Here is a 16,685-nt window from a genome sequence, read left to right on the forward strand (position 1 = left end):
GCCCAGCAGAGGTAAAAGCTGTTGTAACGTCAACATTTTGAACTTGGGAATGTCCAAATAAGTGTTGAGGATAGACAAATCCAAAATTGGTCTCCACGTGTTCCCCTTTTTTTGGTACTAGGAACAGGCGAGAATAAAATCCTAGGCCCCTTTCTGGCACAGGAACCGGCTGAATGGCCCCTATCTGGAGCAACAGAGAAATTTGCTTGTGAGCCTCTTTTCTTTGTAGAGGAGGAATGTCTGGCATGCCTTTGAAAGGAGGCAAGGTATGGAAATAAAACCTGTAACCGTGGTGAACGATATCCAATACCCATCTGTCTTGGGTAATAACACTCCAGTTTTCTTTGAAAAGTGCCAGCCTTCCTCCCAAAGGTGCTGCCAGACGAGAAGGCTCTGGCAGCTGAAAAGGCAAGTCATTGGGTCTGCTTACGAAAGGACTGACCCCTGCCCTTACCAGAAGACTGGGCAGGCGAACTGCCTGCTCTAGGCCTAAAAGAACCTTGAGCTCTGCCCCTACCACGCCTAGATCTACCCCTAGACTGAGAATCATAAGAAGGATAAGTCCACCCCTTAGTAGGCCAATTTCTACTAAACTTTGGAGGCTGAACCTGCAAAAATCTTTAACAGTCTGCATAGACTTAGCCTTGTCCTCCATTTTCTTTAAAACTGCGTCCACAGGCACCAAATAACACATCAGATTGTAAAGGAGCATCTAAAATCCTTGTCTTTACATGTTCAGCTAAATTCTGATCCCTGAGCCAGGCATGCCTGCGAAGAACAGAACCAGTGGCTGCCACCCTCAAGAGGCCTGTACAGCATCAAAACCACAATGCAAGGAATGCTTACCCACCTGTTCAGAAACATGAACTAAATCCTGCAACTCTTTACACTCAATACCTTCCAGAGCATCTACCTTAGACTTCAATTGTGAAAGGAGATAATTTTGGTATTTCAACATGTGAAACTGGCAATTCAAAGCCCTCATGGCTAAAGTGGAAGAAGTATACACCTTTTTTCCCCATCTATCCAAAGCCCTTGCCTCTTTATCAGAAGGAACAGGATTTTACCAACAGAAGCCTTAACACCTTTAGGGCCCTGAGAAACAGTTTCTGGGTCTGCCCTGGGACTCTTAAAAGATACTTATGAGCTTCAGGCACCCTATAATACCTGTCCGGTTTAACTGGGGCAGGAGGCAAAGAATCAGGGTTCAGGGAAGCCTCTGCAAAAACATCCTCTACCACATCCAGAACAGGAGGTATAGCTAAAGGCCTATGCTGGGGTAGAAACAAAATTCCCTAAGCCTTTTCCTAGAATCAGAGAAATCTTGACCTTCCCATTTAAAATGCTCCCTCATGGAATGAAGGGTCTCTGAAAAGAAAAATCCTCAGGAGGAGAAGCAAGGTGTAGAGTCATCTACATCAGAATCAGAATAAGGAGGATACTCCTGCAAGTCTTCAGCCGAAGACTCAGAAGCCTCCGAACACTGCTCAAAACTTTCAAGCTCAGGTTCCACCCTAGGCCTCTTATCAGGGGGGGGTAAAGAACCTCTAATCATAGTAATCAAATCTTCTGCCATTTTAAGCATATGTTTCTTAGGCAGAGACCCTGAAGAACTAGGGGAGACCCCACTGAAGTTAACCCTGGCCTACCTCTAGAAGGAGCCTTGGAAACAGAAGGAGGGCCTAACCACCTTAGGAAGGGAGGGGAGAACAGCTACCTGAGAAGCCCCTTCTGCCTGGCCTACCTCCTGAGAGGACACATCTTGTAACAGTAAAGTCTCACCCTGAGAATCCAAAGGAACTTCTGGTAGAACCACCGGCTCCACCGAGCCCTCTAAAGAACCGACGTCCGGGACAGACGGTTCTTCCACCCTAGGCTTCGCTGCTTTGTCCTTGCGCTTTTTAGACGAAGCAGGCGTCGGAGCATCCGATGGCATGTTGTAATTACAACGCTTCCCAAAAACTAACCTGGCACAATCTAATCTTCTCTTAATAGTGCGTTTGTTAAACCTAGCACAAGAGCGACAGCCAACCACGTCGTGCTCAGGCCCTAAGCAAGGTATACACAAGGTATGATAATCTCTATGAGGTATCTGTTTCCCACAAGAAATACAGTTATTCACTTTTTCTGACATCCGGTTAAATACTGAGGCAAGAAAAAACCAAAATATTCCCCAACGGGGTACTTAGCCAACTTTGATTCGGTCTGAAACTCCGACTTCAGAAAATTTCAGAACGCCAACCTGCACTCGCAATACTGCTTCTGCATCGGACCATGCGGCAAAAAAGACTGAGGATATGACGTCGGTCATGCGCATTTGTACCCTGACGTCCTGATGTCAGACAAATGCGCCTTGACCGACGTCAGCCTTATACTTTGGTATTCGGGCCGACTGGGACAGCGGACTACCCCAAGTGTTAGGACTGCAGCAATGTGAGATGAAGAACATCTGTTTCCCCCCCTAACTTTTTAGCTTTTCTCCCCAGACCTCTGCTGGATAGGGGTATCTTATGGGCTAGTCAAACTTCTTCCAGTAAACAAATACTAATAAAATAAATCTCCACTTGGTGGAACTGAGATTGTCTGTACATGTATTAAATAATGTTAAATTAGCAGTCAATGGTTCATACTTCAGGGCCACTTATTATGTAACTTATTCCTAACTGTTTTTGCTCATTTCTTAATTATGCCAATTCTGTTTGCTTATCTTATGAACTCTGTTTTTATTGTCATTTACTTATTTATTGACATTTGATTACCAGGAAAGTCCGACTGGGTAGAAGCCCATTTTCAGCGGAGGCCTGGGGAGAAAAGCTCCAAATTATTGCAAAACATTTTAAGAACAATAATTTTACAATCTTCAAAAATCAAACAAAAACATCTGCATTTTAAATAATTGTAAGTATAAAAACATAGGTTAAGAAATGAAACAAGGTATATGACAATCATTTAATATTTTGAGAAATTTTAGACCGTTTGCAGAGAAATTATAGGTAAGTTACTCTAATACAAATAGGAATTGCATGCAATATGAACTGAAGCAAAAACAGACTTGTGGCATATTTAGAGAGAAAGTCAGAGAAGATAATTAGATAGCAGTAAGGAAGTAAGTGAAAAAGGGAGAGTAAGGAGGTATAAGGAATGAAAAGGTACTTGTTCACATTTCAGGATATAGGTTATCCTGGTTTTGAGAAAGAACATAGTCAGATTTTAGCTAGGAAGTATTTCAAAGTGTTTCTGAAAGATGGAAGAGTGGGTATAGACCTGATGGATACAGGCAAGGAGTTCCAGACCTTAGCAACCTAGTACGAGTACAGACAATGCCCAGCAGACTTGCTAGGTTTGTAGACAGAGAGGAGTTTTTGGTCACTTGATTGCAATGAATGACTGGGAATATAGATGCATAGAATGTTTTTTAGTGCTGGACAGGCAAGATGGATGCTGGATAATTTTATAGGTGATAAGAAATTGTGTATATGTTAGTTGATGTGGCAGTTCTAACCAGTTTAAGCTTTTCAGTGGTATACAGTTGTGGGATCTGAAAGGGGTATGTGCTGCAAATTTAGCAACTTTGTTATAGCATTGCTCAAGTTTTAATTTTTGTGAAGGCTGGGGGTTAAGGATGGGAGCACCATAAAGAAGAGTGGGGAGGAGATAAGTAGTGGCAAGTGTAGTTTTAGTTGCGTTGATGAGAAAGTTTTTGGCTTTGTAAAGCATCCCATGTTTTTGATTAGTTTTTCTTATGCAAGTTTGCATATGTAGGTAGAATGTAAGATCATCATCCACTATCACCCCTAATAGTTTGCTATGAGAAGTGACTTCAATGGTTATATTATCAAGAGAGAGGACTTCAATGTTTTTTTTTTGTTTGTTTTTTTTAACGAGAGAGGGGAAAAAGTAGTAGTTTGAGCTTTTTTGGGTTGAGCATAAGTTGTGAGATACAAAGCCATGTTTCAGTGGCTGCTAAAGCTTTCCGAGTACTTTTTTTGAGGTGTGCCATGTTGTCAGATGCGCAAATGAGAGTGGAACCATCTGCATATTGTATTAGGGTAGCCAGTTGTGTGGAAGTATAAACAATGTTGGTGAAAATATTAAAGAGGAGGGGACGAAGGATAGAGTATTTTCACTGTTTTACACAGTCTTAGAACAAACAGAAATGTAATAACATATGACACATAGCTGCTCTATGAAGTAAGATTGTGACAGAGTACGACAAGAGAAAACACTGAGGGGATATTTTGCAATACATTCTACTACAATGACAATCCCACCACCAGGTCAATTTATAAGTCAATGTATAACTGAGAACAATCACTTTATAGCCAGAACAAAGCAATTAACAAAGAGATCCAAATAAAACAATTTTTATGTCATTTCCTGAGACTAAACACATTATCACAGAGCCAGAGGCAGCAGCCCTAAAAGATGCATCAGTTGTTTCACAGCTACATTGGATAGAGTGACAGACAACATGAAAAGTGGAACTAAGCAAGGACAGAGCTGAGGCCTTAATCTCAGGGGCAGGCATCTCAGAAACAATGTCCCAATCTGGGAAAGAAGGGGCAGGATGTACCTTGTCATATTAGTCTGGTAACTGATGACATTGAAGGCTAAAATAGGCAAAGTGTATACCTTCTTACCAGTCCTCTCCATGGCTCTACTATCTTTATTGGAAGAAAAGGAGCTTGGAGGAAAGCAATTAGCCTAGAAGGCTTGTCAGTAGATACAGAAATCACTGCAGGATCAGAAGAAGGGCTGTTGTCATAGGATCACAGGAGGTTACTCGGCTAATGTCCCTGGGACCCTTACAAGCCTAGCCAAGAGTTTATCCCCAAAAATTAAACCTCAGTCAGCACCTGTCGCTCATGTCAGTGAGGGACAAAGGTGGAACCCCATGCAGAAATCTGTGGTTTCTCATCCACTCATCAAGGCTGCGCCTGAAGAGGGTCAGTGAGGTACTCTGTTTGACATGTATGGGAAGTCTATTCCCGAGATGGGGCAGCCTCTGGTAGACAAACCTGGCTTTGTTGATGTCGCATATTAGATTTAGGCCTTTCAAGCGGGTAATGCGTGAAGAGTCAGACTTATGGATATTGAGCATCTCTATTAGGGCACGGTCTGATACTGCCTTGAAGGCGAGACACAAATCACCTCTGAGCAATATTTACGATACCGAGTAGCATGATAGAAATTTGAGCCTGCCCACATAGAACAGGTGTTGGAGGCCATAGATTCTCTTTGTGAGGTATTTCTGTGGTCTTTCCAGTTGGTGCAGGTGTCTGGAGAGGTACATACCAAATGGGATGTTATAAACAATTACAGGCCTAATGAGGGTGGAGTGCAGAAAGGTAATCTCCTTTTTTTGGATGCAATCCCTTTACTTATGAGATGAACCAAGTAAAAGGCTCTTCTGACCACTACCAGTACATGACGGTAGAATGTGAGATTGTTGTCAACCTGAGTACCCTGGTTTCTCACCACAGGTTGTGTGCTTAGGGAGTTGCCATTGATGTGGCAATCAATAGGGGCCTTGCTTTTTCCGAATGGTATAATACATTTTTTTGCATTTAACATAAGGCCATGACTTTGGCACCAGTCTTTTGTTGCTGTGAGACCCTGTTGCAGTATGTTAACATCATCTGAAGAGTCAATGACTGCACCCAACTTACTGTCATCCGCAAACTTGGTCAACCAGAGGTCCTTTGTCTTTGCCTGGACCTCTGAGAAGTAGATGCCAAACAGTAGGGGTCCCAGGACAGATTCATGTGAAACACCACCAGTGACAGGTCTGCTGTAGGGAGGTGTTGGTGCCAATTCTGACCTTGTGGGCCCTATCAGTGAGCCAGTTGGCCAGCCACCTGATGAGACAGGGATTTACGCCAAGTTGAGTTAACTTTTCGATAATGCCCGAGTGGGGGGTTGTGTCAAAGGCTTTGCCAAGTCACAGTAAGCTGCATGTACTGACTTTTCCTCATCCAGGGCTTTGGTGACAGTCTCAAAGAAGTCAATTAACAGGCAAGATCTACCCCTGACGAATCTGAATTACGTGGAGTCAAATGCTTGGAGATTGTCTATGTCCTTGTTTATGAGAAGCCTAGTCAAAGTAAGCTGTATGTACTGACTTTTCCTCATCCTGGGCCTTGGTGACAATCTCAAAGAAGTCAATCAGGTTCAACAAGCAAGATCTACACCTGACGAATCTGAACTGCATGGGGTCAAATGCTTGGAGATTGCCTATGTCCTTGTTTATGAGATTCATAATAATGTGCTCCATGGCTTTACAGATCAGACCTGTCAAGCTAATGGGGTGATAGTTTCCCAGGAGAGTAGTGGCACCACCTTTGTGCAAGGGGATGACAATGACAGTTCTCCACTTTGCTGGAATGATGCCTGTAGTTAGGCTATGGTTGAATAGGGTGCTCAATGGCAAAGCTAGTTCTTGCTGGAGATAGTGCAGAATAGCCTGGGATACTATCAGGTTCCATGGAAGCCGTGTTCTTTGCCTTGGATAGGACCTTTAGCACTTGCTCTAAGGAGATGTGAGGTGCAGGACAAGTATCGGGGATGTCGAATAGGCCTTTGGGGGGATAGGGGACTGACGTTTGCATTGAACCTGTCAGCTAGCAAGTTGACTAAGTCAACAGGATCAGTGCAAGTGGTACCGTTAAGTACTAATTCAGAACAAACCTGGGCTTTGCCATGGAGGTTCAGGACATAGCTGAAGAAGGCTTTGTGGCTTCCCTTTGTTTTGGAAGCTAGTTTCAATTCATAATTGGATTTGGAGGGTTTTTTTTTTACTAGTGATCTAATTTGTTTTTGAGGCTAAGGAGGGAGTTTTTCCAATTTGGAATTTGTTCTTTTTTATCCCTGGACAACAGTTTCTTCCTTTTGTTGTAAAGCTAGTTGACAGAGGATGTTCACCAGACATGTTTGTGTTTCCTTGAGGAGCAAGTTTTAGCTCTGTTGGGTATGGCTGAGGTCCATGCAGCTGTACAGGTGCTTGTATACTGCTCTGGTGTACTGTTCAGCATAGTTGTCTGCATCCTCTGGGGGAGGGGGCAGTGGTGCGAAGCTGATACCCTCCCTTAGGAGGTTGTAGTCAGCTTTTGAGAAATCTTTTAGCCTGGTTACATCTAGGGGAGGTTGGGTGAGATAGAAACTTTGAATGAGACAGACCAATGATCTGACCTCAGCAGGGAAAAACATACTATCAGAGTGGTGCAGCGGTCACCCATGTTGGTGAGAACCAAGTCCAGAATGTTACATCCCCTTGTGGGGGATGAGATGAGCTGGTCTAGTGCGTTAGAACCGATGAAGTCAAGGAATCATTGGGTAACTGCATTAGTGCAGAAATAGTTCACCCAGTCTATAGTGGCATAGTTGAAGTCATCAAGGGCAGGAACTTGCAGGCATTCAGCACCTTAAAGAACCTATCAGCTTTCTTAGGTTCATAGGTGTGTACTAAGCTAATGGCCCTGGAGCCTTTACAAGCCTAGCCCATAAGATTACCCTGGCATCGTGCTACCCAACCTTAGTTTTCAGTGCCACTGGCGTGACCCCCAGGGTGAATTTTCTATTTCCCATCCACTCATCAAGATTTTGTTTGAAGAGGGTCAGTGAGGTGCTCTGTTTGACATGTATGGGAAGTCTATTCCATAGCATGGGCAGTCTCTGGGTTATGAACCTGTTCCTCCAGCATGTTCTGTTGACTGTGGTAATGAGGTTGAGCTCTCTGGAGTGTGTGGTGCGAGCCCAAGGCCAAGAATACAGCTTCCTGCCTTTCCTGTAACTGCAGACTTTGGCATCTTAGGAGCTGAAGGTTGAGAATCCGATGCCACGGAAGCAGAAAGGTATCCAATACAGCAGCCAATACAGGAGGGACAGCTGAAGGTTTACAATAGTCCATTTGTAACAACTCACAATACCTTTTCTGGACGTTTGATACCTGGGAGCAATCCCATCTGAAATGCTCCATCATACACACAACCGTGAGAATCAGGACTGACATATTTCCTCCTCCTTCGATCCACAGTTTAAAAGTGAAAGCAACCGAGTGGAACAGGCTAAGGAGTCAGCCTCAGAGTGAGAATCTTCATCCGAAGACTTTGGGGCTTCAATTCCATCAAGGCACTGAACAAGCCTCGAGTGAAGTCCTGCCCATACCTCTCAACTGTACAGAATTTCTCAGAATGTCCATATTTTTCCCTAATATTTTTGGTCTGTTCCTCATAAAACGTGGTTTTCTGGCTAATTACTGAGGATCATCACTAAAGTTTCAGACTTTATATCCTTCGGAAAATGCACGCTAACACAAATCCTGTTCTAGCAACTATCTAAGTCTATAAGATCAACATTTAAAATCTGTCCCAATGTTTGGGCCTTTGCCCCCCAATATTTTGGGCTTTATTCAGATTTCTTGCACTGAGAGGTTAAGAGGTATGATGATGAGCATCTCTGCCTGGGTTGTCGCACTAGGGGGAATTTGATAGGGAATCGTGAGTTTACATGTGTGTGTGTGTGTGTGTGTGAGAAAGAGATTGTGTGTGGGTAAATGAGTGAATGTCCACAAGTCCAAGTTTGGAATTGGAAGTGTACATACATCACATTTATGCCCTACACTTGCATGGGAAGCAGACATCTGATGTACGATGTTCCCTAGGTACTAAAGGCTTTGGTATACTGGCTGGATGTTGAGCTATCCTTAACAGGAGATCCCAGAGGTGATGAATACTGCAACAATGACATGGAAGGACATCTGGTAATGACTGGCCCTCAGACAGAAGCACAGGAATTTCCTGGACCACCTTGCAATCTTTATATGACTGTAAGTGCCCTTGAAATCTATCAAGCATATCCAGTTTTCCTTCATCAACAGAGATAAAATGGGCTGCCACTGTGACCAACCTGAACTTGGTCAGCTTTACAAACTGATTCAACTTGTTCAAATCCAAAATCAGCATAAGGTCTTTGTTCTTTTTTGAAACCAAAAAGAAAGTACAGTTATGTAAAATCTTACCATAATGGAAGATGTCCTTCTCTTCACTGTTGCAGTATTGATTACACTAGGGATCCCCTGCCAAGGGCGACCTGATGGCCAGTCAGTATAACAAAGCCTTTAGGTTGCTTTAAGGTATGCTGTACTTCACTCGTATGGTCCTCACGTAGTGAAGGGCATAAAGGTAACATCCGGTCATACCATCCTCAAAAATGACAGCCCCAAGAAAACTGCCAGTCCAATGAAAAAAAGAGATAATCAGTACATCCAGAAGACAAATGGACCATGGGGAGGAGGAAGGGAGTGAATACTGCAACAGTGAAGAGAAGGACATCTACTATTATGGTAAGACTTCACATAAATGTACTATGTCCTTCCAATTCACTGTTGCAGTATTCATTATGCTAGGGAGAGTGCCAAAGCTCCGGAAGATGGGGAGGAGAAAGGACTAGTAGAGATTTCTAGGAAAGCATGAAGGATGGCTCTAGCAAAATCAGCTTTAGCTCTGGAAATCCTATCCAACTTGCAGTGCTTGGCAAATGTATGCACAGAAGATCAGGTAGCTGCCTCAAAAATAGAATTAGTATCCAAAACCTTGAAAAAAGCACCAGAAGAAGCCACAGCCCTAGTAGAATGAGCCTTAACAAAAGAAGGAAGGCTCTTACCATGAAAGGAATAACAAAAAGAAACAGCTTTAGAAATCCAAGAAGAAATACTTTGATTGGACACGGCCAATCCTAAGGATCTAGGATGAAAGGAAACAAAAGGCAGATGAGATTTTCTAATAGTCTTAGTCTTATCAAAATAAAATCCAAGTGGTCTATGCACATACAATGTGTGCAGCACCTTCTCACTGGCAGATTGCGGGAAAGGGGAAAAAAAGTAGGCAAATGAATAGACTGATTAAGGGACAACTCATTCACCACCTTGGGCATAACAGGATTAGTACACACAGACACCATGTTCTTATAAAACACCAAAAAAGGAGGACAAGCCATAAGGGCTTGAAGCTCAAACATCAGTCTGGAAGAAGTAAGGCCTTACAAAAGTACAGTCTTCCAAGAGCAAAGCTGCAAAGCACAGCTCAAAAGGAGCTTGAGTCAATTTTTCCAAAACAAAATTAAGATCCCAGGGAGGAGGAACAGGCTTCCTGGGAGGCCTAATATGAATGACACTTTCAAGAAATTGTTTAGCTTCAAATCTAGAATCTAAATGAGGTTATAAAGGCAAACAAGCAGAGATAGCTCAAGAAGCAGAGGAGGAATGTGAAAGCAGTGCCAAGGATTAAATGGTGGAAATTAAAAAGGGTGATTGTGAGGTGGAGTTCAGGGAAGAGTTAAGACAGGCACTGGGAGGCAATGAAGAGTTACCGAATAGCTGGGTAACTACAGCAGAACTAGTAAGGGAGACTGCTAGGAAGGTGTTTGGTGTGACATCTGGACAGAGGAAGGAGGACAAGGAGACATGGTGGTGGAATAAGGAAGTACAGGAGAGTATACAGAGGAAGAGGCTGGCGAAGAAGTGGGATTGTCAAAGAGGTGAAGTAGACATGAGTATTAGGAGATGAGGCGCATGACAAAGAGACAGGTGGCGAAGGCTAAGGATAAGGTATATAGAGAGTTGTATGAGAGATTGGACACTAAAGAGGGAGAAAAGGACCTGTACTGATTGGCTAGACAGAGGGACAGAGCTGGGAAAGATGTGCAGCAGGTAAGGGTGATAAAGGACAGTGAGGGAAACGTACTCACAAGTGAGGAGTGTGTGTTGGGTAGATGGAAAGAGTACTTTGAAGGGCTGATGAATGAAGAGAATGAGAGAGAGAGAAGGTTGGATGATGTGGGGATAGTGAATCAGGAAGTGAAGCAGATTAGCAAGGAGGAAGTAAGGACAGCTATGAAGAGGATGAAGAATGGAAAGGCTGTTGGTCCAGATGACATACCAGTGGAAGCATGGAGGCGCTTAGGAGAAATGGCAGTGGACTTTTTAACCAGATTGTTTAATGAAATTTTGGAAAGTCAGAGGATGCGTGAGGAGTGGAGAAAAGGTGTTCTGGTACCTATCTTTAAAAATAAGGGTGATGCGCAGAGCTGCAGTAATTACAGAGGGATAAAATTGATCAGTCACAGCTTGAAGTTATGGTGAACAGTAGTGGAAGGTAGGTTCAGAAGGGAGGTGATGATTAGTGATCAGCAGTATGGTTTCATGCCAGGAAAGAGCACTACAGATGCAATATTTGCTCTGAGTGTTGTTGGAGAAATACAGAGAAGGTCAGAAGGAGTTGCATTGTGTCTTTGTGGACTTAGAGAAAGCATATGACAGGGTGCCTAGAGAGGAGTTGTGGTATTGTATGAGGAAGTTGGGAGTGGCAGAGAAGTATGTAAGAGTGGTACAGGATATGTACGAGGGTAGTGTGACATTGGTGAGGACTGCGGTGGGAGTGACGGATACGTTTAAGGTGGAGGTGGGATTAAATCAAGGATCAGCTCTGAGCCCTTTCTTATTTGCAGTGGTGATAGACAGGTTGACAGATGAGATTAGACAGGAGGCCCCGTGGACTATGATGTTTGCAGATGACATTGTGATATGTAGTGAGAGTAAGGACCAGGTTGTGGAGATATGCTTTAGAGAGGAGAGGAATGAAGGTCAGCAGGGCTAAAACAGAATATATGTGTGTAAACGAGAGGGAGGGTAGAGGAATGGTGATGATGCAGGGAGCAGAGGTGGTAAAGGTGGATGAGTTTAAGTACTTGGGATCAACAGTTCAGAGTAATGGTGAGTGTGGAAGAGAGGTGAGGAAGAGAGTACAGGCAGGGTGGAATGGGTGGAGAAGAGTGACAGGAGTGATTTGTGACAGACGGGTACCAATAAGAGTGAAAGGGAAGGTCTACAAGAGGGTAGTGAGACCAGCTATGTTATATGGGTTGGAGACAGTAGCACTGTCGAAAAGGCAGGAGTCAGAGCTGGATGTGGCAGAGTTAAAGGTGTTAAGATTTGCACTGGGTGTGACTAGGATGGACAGGATTAAGAATCAGTATATTAGAGGGTCAGCTCAGGTTGGACAGTTTAGAGACAAAGTGGTTTGGACATGTGCTGAGGAGGGATGCTGGGTATATTGGGAAAAGGATGCTAAGGATGGAGCTGCCAGGTAAGAGGAAAAGAGGAAGGCCTAAGATGAGGTTTATGGATGTGGTGAGAGAGGACATGCAAGCGGTTAGTGTGAAAGAGCATGATGCAGAGGACAGGAAGAAATGGAAACAGATGATCCGCTGTGGCGACCCCTAACGGGAACAACCGAAAGAAGATGATGATGAACAAAAGAATAAGCCAACCCAGCAATGAGCAATTCACAAGACAGAAACAAAGGAACATCCACAGAAAGTGAATCCAGGTTACGAGAAAGACAACAAATAGAAAACCTCTTCCATTTGGATAAGTAGGATTTCCTACCATTGGGTTTCCTGGCCACCTGTAGGACCCTAAGCATGTCCTCAGAAAAAAAAGGGTCTATGTGGAATTAAAATCATATCACCCACAATGTCAGTTGAAGAGTGGATAGGTGGGGAGAGATGAGAGATCCCTTGTCTTGTGTGAGGAGGTCCACCCTGTGAGGTAACTTGTGATGATTGCCCTTGTCTAAATGCAGAGGAAGAAGGAACCATGCCGTCTTGGCCAAAAGGGAGTCAGCATCCTGTTGAATTTTGAGCAGGACATTTGGAATGAGGCCATGGGGAGGGAAAGCGTAAGGAAACATCCCCTTTCAAGAATAAAAGACAGGGCCTTTAAACTTCCAAATCAGAGGACCTTGGACTCTGGCAAAAAATAAACAAAGAAGTTTGTTCAGAGGGGAGGCAGAGTACCCCACTCATGGACAATGTCCAAAACATATCCCTGTGAAGCATCCACTCATGGGATTGAGTTAAGAATCTGCTCAGTGGCTACCACAATGTTTTGACCTGACGAATGTAAAATGCTTGAACAGTCACTTGATACTAGATAGCAAGAGTGCCAACTGGCAAAGATGATAAGATTGTCCACCCCCCACCCCCACATTATTTACATACCACATCACTGTGGTTTTGTCTGTAAACACCTTGAGAGGTCCTGGGAGAAGAGTGGATGAAAACCTTGAAGAGCCAGCAGACGAGCTGTCATTTCTTCGACACTTATGTGCTCTTTCTGTTGATGAGGCAACCACACCCCCTGCACCTTTAGGGAGCCAAAAGCTGCTCCCCATCCCATGTCTGAAGTGTCTGTTAACAGCTCCTGAGAGGAAAGAGCGGGATGAAAAGGGAGCCTTGGATTTAGAGACAACTGCTGAATCCACCACTGAAATTCCTTCTTGAGACAAGGTAGAACAGGAACTACAAATTCTAGGGGATGCGCATGTTGAAGCCAAACTGACTTCAGAAACCACTGAAACTTTCTAATGTGGAGTTTGGCCAGAGCGAGTACAGGATGGTGGATGCCATGAATCCCACAGCTCTCAGAAATTTCATGGCTGCTATACAGGCCAAAGGAAGATGAGTCTGAACGAAGATAATGAGTGTGTAGGCCTTGGGAGGAGGCAGAAATGCCAGCATAGGCACAGTCTGGATCCTGCACCCCAGAAAAACATGGCCTTGAGAAAGAGTCAGAAAAGTCTTCTTGAAGTTTACTGTGAACCCCAGGCTTTGCAGAAGGGAAATGGCAAAATGAAAGCTTTGCAACCAGATCTCTGGACAGGATGCCCAAATCAGGAGGTCATCCAAGTAAGGAAAGACTTTGATCCCCTGAAGCCTGCAAAAAGCAATCAATGGTGTGAGGCATTTGGTGAATACCCTTGGGCAGTAGAAAGGCCAAACGGCAAAGCAGAGCACTGAAAATACCAGGAAGCAACAGAGAAACGTATAACATCCTCTAAAGGGGATGAATCGAGATATGGAGATAAGCATCCTTGAGATCCAAATCCACTATATAAACCTGAGGAAGCAAAAGAAGAAATAAAGTCTGAAGTGACAACATTTGAAAGGAGGGCACCTTCAGAAAAGTTTTTAGATGAGAGAAATCTAAAATTGGTCTCTAAGCACCCACTTTTCTGGGTACTAGAAACATCCGGAAATAAACCCCTCTTGCCCCTTTGGGACGCAGGCACCTCCTGAATAATACCCTCAGTCAAAAGGTCCCGAAGCACCTCTGGAAAGAAGGAGAGTTGTTCCTGAGGGGGCTGAGGAATACCCATAAAGGGGGAAGGGATTTCCAAACCATGAAATATCCCTGGGCAGATAGTGGATATACTAAAACAATGAGCAAAAAGGTCACACGGGAAAAAAAACAATCAGTAATAACCAAAAGAAAAATCTAGCAACAGTAGACTTTCCACTGTGTGATTCCTTAAAACTCTTGTATTAGAGGCAACATGGGATATATGCAAATGGCCCTTTAAGGATATCAGGTGTTTCAGCTATATGGCAATTCTGAATGTCCATGACTTTTTTTCTTTTTAAGTCTATTTATGGACAAATTCAGGCCAATAAAGCCAAACCCCACTAGCTGTGTTTCAGCTATATGGTAATTCTGAATGTCCCATGACTTTTTTCTTTTTAAGTCTATTTATAAACAGATTCAATCCAATAAAGCCAAACCCCACTTGTTGTGTTTCAGCTATATGGCAATTCTGAATGTGGGGTTTGGTTTTATTGGCCTGAATTTGTCCATAAAATAGACTTAAAAAGAAAAAAGTCATGGACATTCAGAACTGCCATACAGATGAAACACCTAATGTCCTTAAAGGGTCATTTGCTTACATCCCATGTCGCCTCTAATACAAGAGGTTTAAAGAATCACAGAATGGACAGAACCAGGAATCCTGAGTAATTTACTGCCAAAAAGGAAGCGAGAGAGTGGCGAAGAGAAAGAGGAAAGTGGCTGGGAAGAATAGGATAGTCAGACATAGGGTTGCCACCTTCGTTCACGGCTAAAACTGGAGCCAAGCCACGCCCCTCGCGTCACCAGTAACCCCGCCCACCCCACCCCCTCTCCCACCAACATACCGCCTATTTTGTGATGTCACGACAGCATCACTCAACGGGAACGCCCTCTTTTTTCGTTCCCGCCACCTGCTTTTGGCTGATTTGCTATGCTTTTCTGTAAAAAAAAGCATAGTAAATCAGCCGATTTACAAACTCCGATAGTCTGTTTCCTTTTTGAAACAGAATACTGGAGTTTGTACAGTGTTTTCCGGACTACCGGAGAATCAGTTTGATTTCCTGATAGTCCGGAAAAAAAACGGAGGGGTGGCAAGCCTAGTCAGACAGCACCTGGTTTATCAGGAAAAGGAGACTTCTGAGGCACAGAAGTCTGAGTAGTAAGGAGAGCAAGATTGCCTATGAAGAAAAGCTGACTTACTGGGGTAATTTCTCTAAAATGAGGCACAGGAGAAACAAACACATTTAAGTTCCTGTAAAGCCTTGCCCTTATCCTGAAGGGACTTAAACAAAGCAACGCCCCATTTGGTATGTACTTCTCAAGACATCTGCAACAACTGGAAAGGCAGCAGAAATACCTCACTAAAAGAATCACAGGCCTAAAGCAGATGCCCTATGCTGACTGCCTTAAAAAACTCCAGCTATACTCTGTCGCATATCGTCTACTCCGAGGCGATCTCTGCTTAACATACAAGGCCATGTCAAACCCAGAGCTGTTGGACATGCTACACTTAAAGAAATCCCAATCCCTCAGAGCCACATGCTCCAGGGATCTAAACTTTGTCATCACAATAAACAAACCATGCTGCTGGGATAGGTTCCTGACCCAGAGACTCCCCAGACTCTGGAATGGACTGCCTATACATGTCAAGCACAGCACCTCTTTGGCCCTCTTCAAAAGGAACCTTTATGATTGGATGGGAGAAAAGAAATTCACCCCAGGGATCATGTCAGTCACCCTGCTAGACAGGGGTCCAGGGAAGTAAATAGTGTGGGAAGAAATAGTCAGGGAATTGTTATGGCTAGGCTTGTATAGGCCCTAGGGCCGATAGCCGATAGCCTAGTACCAACCTATGAACAGCTTCTCCAAACAAGTGTTTATTATCTAGAGGGTCATCTATCAACTTAGCCTTAATATCATCAAGCAAAGGTTGAACCTGAATCCAAGAATACCTTCTAATCACTGACCGAAAAGCAGCAGCCCTACAGGAAGCATGTGCCGCATCATAGCTATCCTTGATAGAATGACTAGTCATCTGGGAGAAAGTCCCTAGCAGAGAATGTCAGAAGTTTTACCCTCAGAGTCTGAAAGATCAGAAATAACCTGACAGGCCTGAGAAAGGAGAGCCAACAAGTACCGGGACATATGGGTCTGACAATTAACAGCCCTAAAAGCCAAGGTAGCAGAGGTATAAACCTTCTTGCCTAGCCTTACCAAGGTTCTGCTAATCTTTATCAGAAGGTAGCAACTTAGAAGAAAGCACTTGAGATGGCTTGTCAGAAGCTACAGACCCCACTGAGGGGTCAGCAGGAGGGCACTTTTACAAAAATTGACAGTCCTCAGGCACCCTACAGGGTCTATCAGGCTTTTTGGGGGTAGAAGGCAGAGAGTCTGGAGCCTCAAAAGCATTAGACAATGCATCCAACAAGGCAGCCAAAACAGGAGGAACAGCAAAAGGTCTTGGAAACTCCATCTCCAGCAACTCATAATACATTTTTTGTATTTC

General features: G+C 43.8%; 1 protein-coding gene across 1 annotated transcript in view; it reads right to left on the minus strand.

The window, feature by feature from the left end:
- MLH1 (mutL homolog 1) overlaps positions 1-16,685 on the minus strand; it is a 2,895,606-nt gene that overhangs the window by 633,828 nt on the left and 2,245,093 nt on the right. The gene's annotated exons all lie outside the window — the stretch shown is intronic.

The sequence above is a fragment of the Protopterus annectens genome, chromosome 3.part0 (genome assembly GCF_019279795.1).
Source record: "Protopterus annectens isolate FY-2018-M chromosome 3.part0, PAN1.0, whole genome shotgun sequence".
Taxonomy (NCBI): Eukaryota; Metazoa; Chordata; order Ceratodontiformes; family Protopteridae; genus Protopterus; species Protopterus annectens.